The sequence below is a fragment of the Pleurodeles waltl genome, chromosome 5 (assembly GCF_031143425.1).
Source record: "Pleurodeles waltl isolate 20211129_DDA chromosome 5, aPleWal1.hap1.20221129, whole genome shotgun sequence".
NCBI classification, from domain to species: Eukaryota; Metazoa; Chordata; class Amphibia; order Caudata; family Salamandridae; genus Pleurodeles; species Pleurodeles waltl.
In genome coordinates, this window is record NC_090444.1 from 1,030,832,552 (window position 1) to 1,030,848,076 (window position 15,525).

The window sequence follows — 15,525 nt, forward strand, 5'->3', positions numbered from 1 at the left end:
GCACACATGTACGCCTTGTGCCACCTGCTGCAACTGAACACCTCTACCGCAACAGGACGCACACACATTCCATCAACGTGCAGGCCATAGTTGATCACCAGGGATTGATCACCAACATCATGGCTAAATATCCTGGGAGTGTACATGACTCATTCATCTTCCGTCACTGCACCATCAATGAACACTTCCAGGATGGACGCTATGGCAATGGACTACTTGTTGGTAAGTACAAAAACCTACCTATATACACACTGCACAGCAACCCTCTAGGACACACAACACATACACCACAACAGCAACATGTGAACAGGAACATACTGAGGTCGTGACATCGCTAGCCATGTTTCTTAGGTCACCATTGAACCTGTCACACATTGGAAAATACTGTACAGCCTAATGTTAAGACGTCAAAGATCACAACGTGTGGAGTGGGTTGCTCAAATGTCACATTGCAAAATGTAAGTGTCCCAATGACCTTTACATTAATCCATTGCCTAAGTCTAAAGGTATGGGATGTCCAGGGTACATTGATATGAACGTGTTAACAACACTATCAATTTTAACTGTGTATGGAACTATCATCTCACCCCCAGTGAAGACACACTGACACCTGTATCACAAGTCACAATGCTCGGGAGGGCTCACTGTACTGCAAATCCCAAAACATACTGCTGACAAACGGTTAGCAGACAAACACTCGTTCAGCCAAGGAAACAACACAATGCAGGTGGTACATCCTACAAGCCTAGGATGCAACATTATTACACAAAAGAGTCACAGACAACACAAGACAACTACTGCCATGTAAGGTCATTTCAATAGGGCCAGCTACATCAACATGATCCCAATCATTTTCTCTTGCAGCTGATCAGGGGTATGGCATCCAGCCATGGATTATGACACCATTTGGCAACCCAAGTACTGCTGCAGAGCGTGCCTACAATGACGCACATAGGAGGACACGCAGCATTGTCGAGAGGACCTTTGGCATCCTCAAGTCAAGGTTCCGGTGCCTCAACATCACTGGTGGTAGCCTCCTATATTCCCCGGAGATGGTCTGTAGGATCATCCTAACATGTGCAATATTGCACAACATTTGCATCAAAAGGAACATTCCCATCCTGGAACCAGAGCCACACATGCCTGAAGAGGAGGATGCTGGCCTGCAACATGAGGGGGAGCTACAGAACACAGCCGCTGGTATATGCAGGCAGCAACAGATCGTCAACAATGTCTTTTGAATATAATCACCTTCACCACTTTAGTTAACAAATTTAAATAAACACCTATTATAATCACCATATAATGTTCTGGCTATTCCTTTTTGCACACCTTCATCTCTACTTATCAGAATAAGAGTGTTGCCTCATGGAGCATTGCTGAGATACTGAGTAGGACGCTGAACATCCCAGAGCTAATGTAATTCCTAACATACAATGGTCACATACACACACACTGTTAATGACATATATCATGTACATTTCTCCTTTGAAGGCCAATAGCAGAGGACCACAACTATTTCACACATTCATGTTGAAACAAGGTCCATTTCAGCATATGGCACACAACTAAGACACCATCACTCAATAAGGGGAAAACAAGCCTCATACATGAGGCAGTCAATGTGCTTTGGCATCAGTAACAGGAATGCCTGACCAGACCCTTGACAGCAGTAAGTCCAACTGCATCCAATATTTGCAAGGACTATCTGTGACCAGAGTCCCATAGAAGCAGAACATAGACAGTACAAGTGCCACACATATGGGCAGCATTGCACACATGACATTCCATGTACATGTCAGCCCATTTCCTAACTCCTGACACACCCATGCACCTGGTCACAACCCACCTGTTGGAAGAGGTCCCTGGAATACTAAAAATGTGTACCCTGATATTCCCTCCTCTACACACACAGAACAACATTAGCAAACCAGTGTGCTACACCCTTTCCTATGGTATGCCATTGTCATAGAACATCTGACTGCATGGGCGTCAGGTTAATTTATACACTGTCTTCTAGTTTCAAATCCCTGTTAGCACTTGTAGATTGTTTCCCGTGTGAAAATGTCTGTTGGCCCTTAGAATGCAAGTCTCACCTACGGGACTGGTGAGAAACAGATGCAGCCCACACCTGTGATCACCTCGATGCACACCACCCATTTCAAAAAGCACTGCCCCTGCTGATGCCTGGAACAGCATAGGAGTTGCCATTATGTCAAATACACCGTTAAGCATTGATACTAATTAAGCCGTGTGACACAGCCACTGGGTTCATTTGTCACCTTCAAAAACACAGGACATACACAGTTTGACATGTCAACTCTATAGTTTGTCCTCCAAACAGTCTTAGTCAGACCACTGATTATGTAACTTTTCAAGTAGCTGGATCCTGAATCACCTTGCATTCTGTCAGCCTGACTGGCAACTGTCTGTGCATCACACTAAAGTATCCCTGTGTCTACATATGTACCACACTTGCATTAGCAAACCTCTCATTCATCAGGGGGTATTGGGCATGGGCTTCTTCAATGCATACACAAATACATTGTATAGCATCATCTTCCTTTTAACTGTACCATTTGAGTTACATCCTCTTGGAAAAGCAAAATTCATGGCCCTTCCCTTGTCTGGGTTGCATTTATGCATGAATGACAAAGTGTGACAGTGTCCCAGGGCCGTAGGCAGGGATTGGGTACGGGGCTTTCAGCACAACCAGCAACCTCTGATAATGTCCATGAAAAATACACAAATGTCAGGACCATGACAGTTCACAGACAGAATCACAGTGCTCACAACATAGTGATGGGCCGTGTGTGGTTAATAGCTGCGAGAATAATCAGCACAGAGGCTATGATGTTCACAGATGCATTGGGAATTGCAGAGGCTAACCTGTGTACCAATCTTGTAATGACACCTGCTGGAACATGACACCTGAGACATTATCTCACTCAGCACACCAAGGTTGCCCTGTTGACTGTCTCATTAAACATCTTTAGTGACAGGGTGGGACCATCCACATGTTGGTTCACATGTCCACATCCACTTTACTCACATTGATCAACCAAGGATACTCAGTAGATACAGGAATAGCTGCCACTGACTCATGATGAGCCCTGGACCGAACTGTGACAAATTACACCCCAAACAATATACAGGATCATCATTGGACCACACACATGAACAAGACACCTATGTGCAATTGATCACTGGAAATATGTGGACACGTGCTGCTTCGTCTGCTGGTCCACCACAGCCACTTGATAGTTGGGGCTCACTTCTATGGCCTCAACTGTGGTGTCATCATACATTTGAGATTCACTGTTGTCTGTCTGTGCAAACAACATGGTATCCACTTCCTCAAAGCATGTGTAGGATTCACCAACTAGTGCCTAGGAAGCTCTTACCAATACTCTAGGACATAGGATGTAGAAAATGTGGACCATTGACATGAACAAGCGTCTGCCTCCATCTGGTGCATGCTATGTCAGATGTGGTGTCTACATGACCCTAAATCTTGGAGGTCCACTTTACGGGTGTTGTTACATGTATGACTAACACATGCCCTCTCTCATTTCGACAATGACTTGCATCTAAGGATTGGACACATGGACGTCACATTCATACAAGCATATGTACAAATATGCTTCATGTGATACACACACACTTGGTCAACAAATACATTAGTTGCCAAAGCACACACTTTCAGCCAAAGGCATTTAGGTATTGTACATATGTGCGTCACATTGCTATCCTCTCCTTATGGCAAACATGCACAATTTCTGCAACACATATATGTAGTCCACACTTATGACCAACTATTGCGTCAGCCAACCGTAAAAATACTGTGAAGGGAGTAGCGGATCATGGTCCGCTGCAGTATGATGTCACACATGTGAACATACACCATCAACACCATAGTGTCTTCAATCAGCCTATCTCTGAGGTGCCCCAAATGTAACATAATAAAAAAAAAGAAAAATTGCCCAAAACCAGTTAATGCACTGAAATTCTGACGTTCCTAGCGTTATGTGTCATTTTTCGTCTACCAAAACTATATTTGCGCCATTTTTTTACGCACATGAGTGAAATTTAGCCCGCATCCAGATATTTGTACAGGCCATGTACTATTATGTGGATGCGGGATAATTTTCGCTTCTGTGCGTCAAAAAAAATGACGCAAATACAGTTTTGGTAAACAAAAAATTACGCATAACGTGAAAAAGGCGGGACTTTTCATACAGGAAGTGATGTAATAGGATATCCTGTTTACAGATCATGTACAGTGGGTGTACTTTCACTTTCACTTTGCAGTCTATGATCCTTCTAGACTGTGTGGCTGTGTAGAGAGTGTTGTCCTGAGATTTTGTGCTTTTTTTGTCCTGTGTGCTATCTGTAAAGTCCATTTGTGAAATAAATATTGTTGCTGTATACTGTACTACTGTGTTTTGTCTACATTTGTCCATTTATCTTGTGTTTTTGTTGTTTGTGGGAGTCTGTTGTGGGTAGTGTTAGTTTGGGGATAGTTGGGCTCTTTTAGTGGTTAAGTTTACTTTTCATCTGTATTTGTACCCCTACTTTCCCCTTTTCCCCCTTTCTATTTCTTTTACCCCCTATTCCCTTTTACTTCTCAAGTATGTCTGGTAGACCACGTCTTGGCAGGATGGGGGGTTCATTTGGCTTGTGTGCCATTTCTTGCCGCTCATGATCCAGGCAGGGGGCAGGGTGATAGAGGGGTATCCAACAGAGGTGCGCAGAATCCGGTGGGAAAAGGTGCTGCATCACCTGCAGCGTGTGTATGCCAGCCAGAGGAGTGAGCACCAGCTGAAGCACCGGTGGGCTGACTTCATCACCAGGGAGCAGGAATCATGATTGGTGGCACTGTTGGTGAGTACGAATCATGTTAATGTGCACGATTAAATGCTCTGTAGTGACATTAGGGGATTAGTACAATGTCTGCCAGCTACCTTGCTGACTGTGTGTAATGCTGGAGAAACATAAAGGGATAATTGATGCACTATGGCAAGGATCACAATTGCTAGCTGTCAGGTAGCACGTGCTCAGCAAACTTACAGGATACTTTTCCATGAAGGAAATTGGTGCGGCTTTTTGTCAGAACAGCAAACAAAATAGGAGCCAATCATGTCTATATAGGGTACTATCGACAGAGAAGTACAGATGTACCAACATTTAGGCCAACTTTGTTGACGCAATTGCTAGACTGACTTTAGAATCACTACATGATGCAGAAAATTAGTGCTGCCTTCACGTCAATTGATAATAGCAGAGTGGCTCAGACATATGTCTCATGTGAGTCTGGTGAATGTGGAAGGAAAGTGTTCACGGAAGTACTATGAATGTGTGGGATTATTGTGTTCCTTGATCTTTTTGGATACATGTCAGATCTGGATTTGAAAACATTGTGAAAAGGTGTAAGGTGCCCTCAGCTAACATCTTAGAATGTTTGTTGGAGTTAGTAGTGCCACATTCCAAATATGGATGGCAGTCCAAGTGTATGCACATGGCTTCACATCTCCATGGTTGGTGCAAATCACCATAGTTGGGCCACATCAATTGAATCAAATGTAACAACAGGGGGGCTTGCAAAAGTCCCTGCCCCTCCCTCTGTACATTGTACCTATGTGTCATTAATGTGTCATGGCCACAAGGCATGTTTGACTGGTAATGCAGTCCTCAAGTAACCAGGCTTTGGATGTCTCTCTTGGATGCACATGATGAGACTATTACACTCCATATTTGTTTCTGGTCACCAATTACGGGGCATGTTTGCAACCACATGATAGTTAGGGCCAATATATGTGTGCAGATATGTGTGTAACTGTCACAGGAGACCCATGCTATGTACAAGTTGGCCGTGATATATCAGATGCAGTACCATCATGTCTGAATGGCCTCCATTTCCTTATTCAGCCTACACATTGTATATGTTAATGAAATTGTTGCGCTGTGCACAGATTTTGAGCACATTTCTTCCTTCCATACCTTACAGGTGGACCAGCACCCTACACTGTGGGAGAGGTGGCGACATTTGAGGACCCCGACCACTCCAGTAAGTGTTGATATGTCTGTTATGTGTTGTGTTTGCTGGTTATGGACTCGTGTGAGTTGAACGCATAGCAAGGTGTGATGCGTTGGGCAAGCTTTTCTCTTGTTCCGTGAGTGGGAATTCAGTTTCTCACATGTTTTGAGTTGGCCAATGCATATCCAATGGTATTATGTAGGGATTGTAGGCCATTCCTGTAAGCCCCACTGTGAGTACAGGGGTTAGTCATGTGGCTGACACTTGTATCACCAAGACTCGCACTGGAAGTCAGCTCCGATTTAGTCAGCCTGTCAGACCAACATTCTCCAAGATTGGTACAGCAAATTGCTTTCCAATAGACATCTGCTTCCCTATTTCCCTACGTAATTATGAAACAGTAGGTAGAACCTCCTAGCAGCATGTACTTCCACATGTAGTGCTACAAGTATGTGGAACTTGAGTGCAATGGCCTAGGTGTGCATGCAATTCATGATCATGGGTGTTCTAGCAACTATGTGTCTGATGTAAGTCAGGCCTCACTGGAAGTATATGTTGTGTACCAAGTTCTGCATTTCCTGACATGTGTGGCCCTATGATTGCTCTAGGGTTTCCTGACTCCTAATTGTTGATAGACCTTACCTGTGGTGTGTCTGTAGAGACAAACATGTGTGGAGTTTTCTATACTCTCCTCGTGTACATGTTGTTGGCAAATTATAGTTGTTTATCCACCCCCCCACCCTCAAACACGGGCATGGGTTTGTGAATGGGGTACCTAGTACTGATGCTACCAGTATGTTACACATACATGTGAATAAGTGACGGTTTGATTGCAACCTAGTATACACACTCAGGTTTGGCACTTGGTACTATACTGGCAAGTCCAGTTACAACTTGCAGACCATGTGGCTTTCGTTTTGCTTTCCGTACACTGACATTTGTAGCCCAGGTCTTTGTGGAGGATATGCAGCATGATTCTTAGCCGATAACTGCCAGAACTCAGATTGCAAGTCAAAGCCAGTTGTTACCCATCTTGTAGGTTATGGATGTGCTATGTGTGATGTGACCTTTGTATTCTGGCCTGCCATGTACTTCCTCAGGGACATTCAATGATCTGTATTGTGATATGAGCTGTTACAAGTACAGTAGATGTATTGTCTGATTACTTCTTGTGCCATTTCACACAATGCAGTTACTAATGTAGAATATCTGCATTTGTCTTCACAGCTGCTAACATGACTCCAGACCAGGTCCGTGAATTCCAGCGCCGGGCCATGAGATACCAGCACATCCTGCTGGTGGAGTCGGGGTTCCGGAGGATGGCCCGGCGATATCGCCATGAACGGGCCTCCGGGGCATGGAGAGCCTTCCCACAGGGTGGGACTACTTTGCCCACCACCGCCACCACCAGCACAATCACCAATCCGAGCCAGGTGGCCCCACCCACAGCTGGGACTGTTGGTCCGACATCTGCTGGACTTCCAGGCCCCAGCATTGCCACTGGTGCAGGACAGCCCACTAGGCCTGGCACCACACCCACACAGACCTCATCCACCGGCACCCAGACTGCCACAGCTCCATCTGTTGACCGTGCAGCCTTCAACCACATGGAACGTAAGATGGACAGAGTGCTGCGCTAGTTGAGCCACCAGAGCCGGGATGTGCGACACATTAACCGGCGTGTTAAGTCTACTAAGAGGACCCTCCGGAGGGCCAACCTCTAGACATTTTTAGATGGACATGATTCCCTCCCCTCCCTCCTCTTTCCTTGTTCTTATAGTTAGTGGGTTTACGGGGCTTAGTGTTAGGTTAGTATAGGCTGTTAGTTTGGTTAGTGTTAGTGGGTGGAGGGGCCACAATCTTTATATATTTACTTCTTAAGTGTGTGGGTGGGTGGGTGGGGGGCTATGTTGGGGTTATTGTGTGTTTAAAAAAAAAAATACAAAAAAAAGAAATTACATAAAATATATATATATATATATATATATATATATATATATCAAAACAAATCCCTTTCAGGGTTAGAGTGCCGCATAAATTATGCAAAAAAGAATAGAGAACTCTGGGTAGTTCCCAAGTTTAGGTGGAGAGCAGCTCTAGTAGGGAGCACCCTGCAACAGAGTGTTGCTGGTGTTGCAGGGTGCTCCCTACTAGAGCTGCTCTCCACCTAAACTTGGGAACTACCCAGAGTTCTCTATTCTTTTTTGCATATATATATATATATATATTTGTATAGGATAGTATAGTATGTGTTTAGGTTAGTATGTGTTGTTCTTCATGTGTCCCGTCTCATAAGGGGGGTGGGGGGTAGATGTTTAGAACGTTTTGTTACATGTGATAAGTAAGTGTAGCTTAGGTTAGTTAGGGACAGTTGTGGGTAATGAGTAGTCAGGGTAGATTAGGGTAGGTAAGATTTTTCCCTCAGTTTCCTCATCTGTGATAAGCATTTCATAAATATTTGGTTAACCCTTAATAGTATGTGTTAAATGGTACTTGATTGTGGGTTTGGAATCAGTGTACATCAATTTTGTACTATAACATCTGTGTCCTATGCTACAAACAAATCCCAACTGAGCTGTACGATTGGCAGCTAGCCCAGAGCTACCTTGCAAAGTGTCGACCCTTCGTTGCAACCACCAATCACAGTTAATATGGATGATAATGTGTTTCTGTTGATAAGTGTGTTTTCAAAGTCACAAACAGTGCTTCCAGACTTGGTATTGGGGAAACAGTTTTAGGTCTGACTGCAGTGTGATGATCATGGACACCCTTATAAGATGAGTTTGCATTGGCAATCTTGTATTCTTGTCTTCATGACTCTCATACATCATTTGTGACACAGTTCATCATGATTACCTATTTGTATGTAAACTCAGACATCTTCATTTATGCAGTTTTTGTAGTGTTTGCTTAGATTAGTGTGCCATGTTATTTGTGTTATTTTTGCATGTTGACAACATTTTGCGGCCACTATTTGATGACTTAGTTATCCCCTGAGGAAGCATTCTTCTGTCCAACACAGCAGGATGGTGTATGGTTTCTCACTTCATCCGATTTGTCCCTCAGGATGGGCAGAGTATGATGCAATCATGGGCACTGTGCAGATTTCTCTGACTACATATTATCATGACAGTTGTATTGACAAACTACGTAATTTGACAGTAGGCACATTTCAGTTATCTACTGCACAGTTGATATGTCACATTACCCAAAGACAGATTTGTTGTGTAAGTGCTATTTATTGAAAAGTGCTGTAGTGCTATCTGTACATTGTCCATGATTGTGAGTCCATCATAGTGACATCTTACATTGTGATCCTACACAAGGGGTTAAGGAAATGCTTTTGACATGCTGGGGTTGATGTTTCAGACAGTGCAGAGGGACAGGATTTGCCAATGAGTAGGAGAGAGACAATCACTGGGCTGGGTGACAAGATATACAGTGGTTTGCAGAACAGTGCTTGAGTAAAGTTGTTGCAAGATTGGCAAGTTACAAAGCGCAGGACCTTGGTAAATGTGGGCCATGTGGCAGGGACTAGTGCTTCCGGGTCATTTTCCTTGTGAATGTGATCTGTTCCATGTCTTCTTCTTCTGATGTGTGTGTTGCCTCCTCTGTCCTTGTTGTTGTTGGTTGTGAAGGGGCAACACACACCTCAGTGTTAGAAGACGTGGAGTCAGACATGTCGGTTGCTGCCCCCTGTGAAGGTCTTAAGGGCAGTACTGCAGCAAGGAGGATCTGCTGGTTCTTGTGAATAGCAGCCACATCACAATGGTAGGCAGCCAGGTCGGCCCTGAGGGGGTCATGATTGCATTCGTGCATGCAGTGGAAAGTTTGGGGTGGAGGTGTTGTGGCAACTCCCTTACTGCAGTGGTGAATTCCTTGACAGTTTCTTGTAGTCCTTGCAAGATGGATGTTAGGGCTTGCATAGCTGCTGCCTGATCTGCAGATGACATCATGCACGAACGCACCCCCTCAAGGCTGGCTGCCATAGTTTGCATCCCCACCCGCACCTCCTTGGCCAGCTCCCGCTGTACTCCAACTACAGTTCTCTCAAAGCTGGTGCCAGTGTCATCTGAGTCCTCAGCTGTTTTGGAGCTGGCAGGTCTTACAATTGGGGTGGTGGGTGGATCCTCTGCAATGGCTGCTTGTTCTGTGCTCCTCCTTCTGACTGAAGGTGGGGTCTGGAGGGTTTCAAGAACCTTTTGGATAGTCTCCTGGGGAATGTTTATCGGCTCGTCATCCATGTCATCAGGGAAATCTGGGACAGGCATATCGGCAGGAGATCCATCTTCCTCTGCAATGAAACAGGGTACAATTAGTGTGTCTGTGTTGTGGCAATTTTGATGTGACGTGCCTGCCTTTTGATGAAACCACTTTTTGATCTTGTTTTGTGTTAATTTCTCCAGTCCTTCAGATGGGCATTCTTCCAGGTCTATGGCCCACCTGCATGTCACATTTATGTTATTGAGTTATCAGACTTGTCAGCCTCATCGCCTCTAGGTGTTGGTTTATGCCAAATAGAGAATTGCCACCTTCTTTTCCTACTCAACCCACCGTCTACCTCCATTCTCATGGTGAGACCTTTCACTGGCTATGGGTGTACTGATGGCCCTGGCAGCACACTTAACAATCTGGACCTGCCCCAATCTCTGATCTTTCACATCCACTTAAATGTAATTGACATATGGCATATCCTATGCATGGCAATGTTATGATCTGATATGGATGTTGACATTGGTAATGTATACAGCTGATGTTGGGAATGTGTGGTAGATTGGATTACCATGATAATCGTATCAGTGTCCTATTTCCTCCTCTGACTGTGCAGGTGTATTTCAGTGACCAGTTACACGTGTCCCCCCCCCCCCCCTTCAATGCTGTTGTCTGAGCAGTATGACATTTGGGATGTTGCATTGTTACCCAGGCACAGGATGGACCCAGACATATGCAGCATGGGTGTGTCCTTAGTGCTGTGTAGCTCCTATTGATGTTTACATTGGCTGATGTTTGCGACAACTATGGGCATTGACATTTGACATTACTGGGGCCTTTGTCTTGTTTCTGGGGATTGTTGAAGTTGTCATCCTCACCCCCTAATTTAGGTGTGTATGATCCATGGGGAGGTTACTGCCACTGGCTACTTGAGCTGCACACAGAGCAGAGGTGGTAGTGGCAACTGTTGTCGCAGTTACATTCCAGTTGTCGGTATGGCTAGAGGTTGTTAAGAGGGCCCTAGTTAATGTAGGGGTATGGTGGCTGACGTGTGCCGGGATGTCAGTTTGATGTTGTGGCCTTCCCTCCTGGCGTGGCTTTCCCTTTGCTCCATCGTTGGCATGACAGCATGCCCCCATGGTACTGTTGTTGGTGTTGTGTAATGGTGTCCCCCAGGTCTTCTCAGAACGGGCCATGCTCCCCTGCCGTGCCCCTTTACCCATGCCACTCCATGTATAAGATGACTTCCATGAATTTTGTGGTCGATATCCCCCTCCCTGCTCACAGTTGACATTATTGCATTATAATTCCCCATGCGACTTACCCTGCATGTGCGTTGTCTCCTGGTAGTCTGCGCTGTCCTGTCCTTGAATCCCTGTGACGATCTCCTCAGGGATGACGGCTGCGACCATCTCCTCCATGTGATCCAGGGCCTCCTGGTGTGCTGGACTCCCCCCTCCAGTCTGCAGTGCTGCCTTCCTGTTCCTGGCCATCTTTTCCTTGGTCCTGCGCTTGCTGTCATGCCAGCGTTTCTTGCACTCGATGACAGTTCTGCGTACTTCAGCCACACTGTTAATCTTCTCGACAATTTGTTGCCATATAGCATCTCTCCTACTGATTGGCAACTTTGAGGTGACAAACAGTTGGTGCTGGTGTTCCGTCACCTCTTTCACCAGAATTTCCTGCTCCTCTGCACTAAAGCAACACTTTTTTTTCTTCTTAAAAGTGGCCTGGTTCTTGTGTGGGTCCTCCTAGCTGGTTCCTGGTCTGCTGTCATCTTCCTGGGGTCTGTAGTGGCATCTGGGATCCATTTTGTCTCTCATCTGGTGAAATGGTGGTGTTTGCTGGGTTTTTTGACGCTATAGCGTCAAAAAACTGCACATATCCGGTTTGCGGGGTCGTAAATCGACCCACAGTCATTTCCGCCGCGTTAACGTCATTTTGCTTTACGACTTGACGCTGCGGTGTGTGTAAAAAATAATGACTCCCACCTGTGGTTTGCGCCGCCGGGTGTCAAAGTATAAATATGACGCCCGCACGGCGCACCAAAATGGCGTTAGCCGGCGGTAATATTTTTGACGCAAAACTGCGCCGGCGCAGTTTTGCATCAAAAAGTATTAATATGGGACTAAGGGGGTCATTCTGACCCCGGCGGTCTCAGACCGCCGGGGCCAGGGTCGGCGGGAGCACCGCCGACAGACCGGCGGTGCCCCGCAGGGCATTCTGACCGCGGCGCTTTGGCCGCGGTCAGTGCAGGAAAACCGGCAGTCTCCCGCCGGTTTTCCGCTGCCCGTCAGAATCCTCCAAGGCGGCGCAGCATGCTGCGCCGCCTTGGGGATTCTGACACCCCCTACCGCCATCCTGTTCCTGGCGGTTCGCCCGCCAGGAACAGGATGGCGGTAGGGGGTGTCGCGGGGCCCCTGGGGGCCACTGCAGTGCCCATGCCAATGGCATGGGCACTGCAGGGGCCCCCGTAAGAGGGCCCGCTTGTATTTCACTGTCTGCATAGCAGACAGTGAAATACGCGACGGGTGCAGTAGCACCCGTCGCACCTTCCCACTCCGCCGGCTCGATTACGAGCCGGCTTCATGGTGGGAAGGTCGTTTTCCCCTGGGCTGGCGGGCGGCCTTTTGAAGGCCGCCCGCCAGCCCAGGGGAAAACTCAAAATACCCGCCGCGGTCTTCCGACCGCGGTACGGTATTTTGACGGCTCCCGCTGGGCGCGCGGTGACCGCGCCCGGCGGGAGTCAGAATGACCCCCTAAGTCTTTCCAAAAGGAGAAAGGGCGAGAGTGTGTGTGCGTTTTGTCTCTGTGTATATACAAATTCCTGGTGAAATCCGACAGACACCTCACCATACCATACTGAAAGCACCTGGACCCAACTATTCAGCAGAAGATACATTTATTAGGATGGTGTAACACCCCATACACCCCCTCTCTGAAGCTGCGCCCCTGTATATTGTTTGTGGAAATTAGATGTCCAAAAGTTGCATAAAATTACGCTTTACATAAAATGCCGGTCAAGCATTTTATGCTATTTCTTTTCTGCTAAAAATGTATCCTCATGTCATCGTTGGACCAGAGGATATATTTCATGGCAGGAAAAACTACGAAACTGCATGTGATGCGAACAACAGCCGCTCATGTCAAGTTAATTTTAATTGTAACTGTGCTCCCACAATAAAATCTTTACCCAAATGTAATCCCAGTTATGCAATGTGGCATTATTGCATAATCTTGGGCATTTCATTAACACGCGTAACATGAAATACCGGAATTTGTGCAAGATTACACCGGCATAAATAACATTTCAACCAGGTTTATTAGCAACGTGCTTTCCATGTTTTTTGCGCAGCATCATTAGTGTGTGCAGTCATCAATGGGGCTCGAAGGACACACCGTGGTCTGTCTGACTTGCCCTTGCTACTGTCAAGGCCAGTCAGAAGACATGAGTGAACTGGCTGGAAATTCGAAAATAACACCACTCTTCCAATAGAGACTGATCTTGAAGCACCGGAGGCCTCAGTAGTGTAGTCCACGGGGGGAGGAGAAGGGAACTGAGAACAAGAGAACAGAGGGAAGGCACAATTTATCCAGGACTGATAAAAGGCGATGTCAGTTCTCAGCTCAAGGTGGACATTTGCTGTGTCTCATCTTGTAATCAGTACTCCCAGCATGCGCTAAAATCAGGCCCTCACAATCCCTATAAAGAACTAGGACAAAAAACACAGGGCAAGCATAACATGCAAGTAGGAAGTTGGAACAAAGAAGAAGGTGGGAAATGGAAAACGGGAGGGACTGAAAAGAGAACAAAACAAAGAAGCAGCAATTCAAAGACTGGTGAACCAGAGGTAGTCGTGTGACCCAAACCAAACCAAATGCAATGTTGCAGGCACCATGGTCATAGTTTCCAGACTCTTTGTACTGCTACTGCCAAGCATGATTCAAAAATACTGTGCGGCCTAAGTTTCGGGCCAGATGACCTGAAATGACTACTTCTTACATGCTAGTCTTTCCCCCAAATGCCCTCAACCTTTATTCCAAAGCTGCCAGTTGCTAGATCCCAGCCTCCTTCCTAGAGTTCTCGTTGAGTTATGTGTTGATATGCTTCTTGTTTTGTTCTGACACGTTTCTACCCTGCAGATGCTCAAGTGTTTGCCCCTGCCTATTGCTTCCTTTATGGGTGCATAATGCCCGTTTCCTAGCTTGTTGACTACAGACATTTGGGGCATTAGGCAACAGTGAGCAAATGCACAATGTAAAACCCTCTTAGACATTTGAAAGAGAACACATTACACTTTGTAATTTTTCAGTTCATTTATTGCTTTATCTGCTTAGGTGAAAGTCACCTACTTACCCGTTTAATTAATTGTTCATTGCTAGTGTTGGTGCATCAGACCTTTATAAGTTAACTTACAAGGGGACGCAAATAGGTCGATGAACCTTTTGACTTGAATTTAAGATTTTCCCACCATATATCCAGTACGTGCTGATCAATAATCAATAACCTTATTAATCAATGATAATCAACAACATTAGTAATCAATAGGAGTCAGTAATTTTCACACACCATGACCTTTCAGTCATGAATAACCACACCTTTAGGTAAAAGTTAGAATATTTATTTCCCTATATTAACAATGCTAATGCCACGTAAAATAATCTCAATATCAAATGATAAACATATAATAACAACACTGGCTGTCCAAAGCGTCTATAGAAACGTATTCTAATCAAGGCTTGAGCCTCTACACATTCTAAAGTTACAGTGCAGATTAATAACAAGAACAATTGCGCAAACAATAGCACATACATTTAGATTCAGCAAAAAAAAATACATTGATTGTTACTCCATATAGCAAACTTTCATTACTTAGGATTCTAACTAATACCAGATTAGCATCAGCATGTTGGGCTTCATGCAAAACTATTTAGTCAACACAAATTTGGAAGAGCATCTAACTATGGCTCTATCAAAATAACGCAGTTTGTACCTAGAAAGAAAAGCAAATAGACATAGCAAACAATCTCATAGTCAGTGCACCTATCCTCAGTTTGGATTATCAAGCTGGGACAGTCTTTGTCATCAGGACATCAGTTTGGTCAGCAAGGCATCAGGATTCAGCATCAAAGTTCAGAAAATGCAAAGTATTTTAGCAGTTCAAAAGAATAGAGGTAAACCCTCAAGGAGAAAGGGGAAAATAGCGCATCTCCTCTTGGTAAAGACCAGCTAAGTTAGAATTCCTAAAACTCCTTCCCAAGTCCCTATTGGTCAA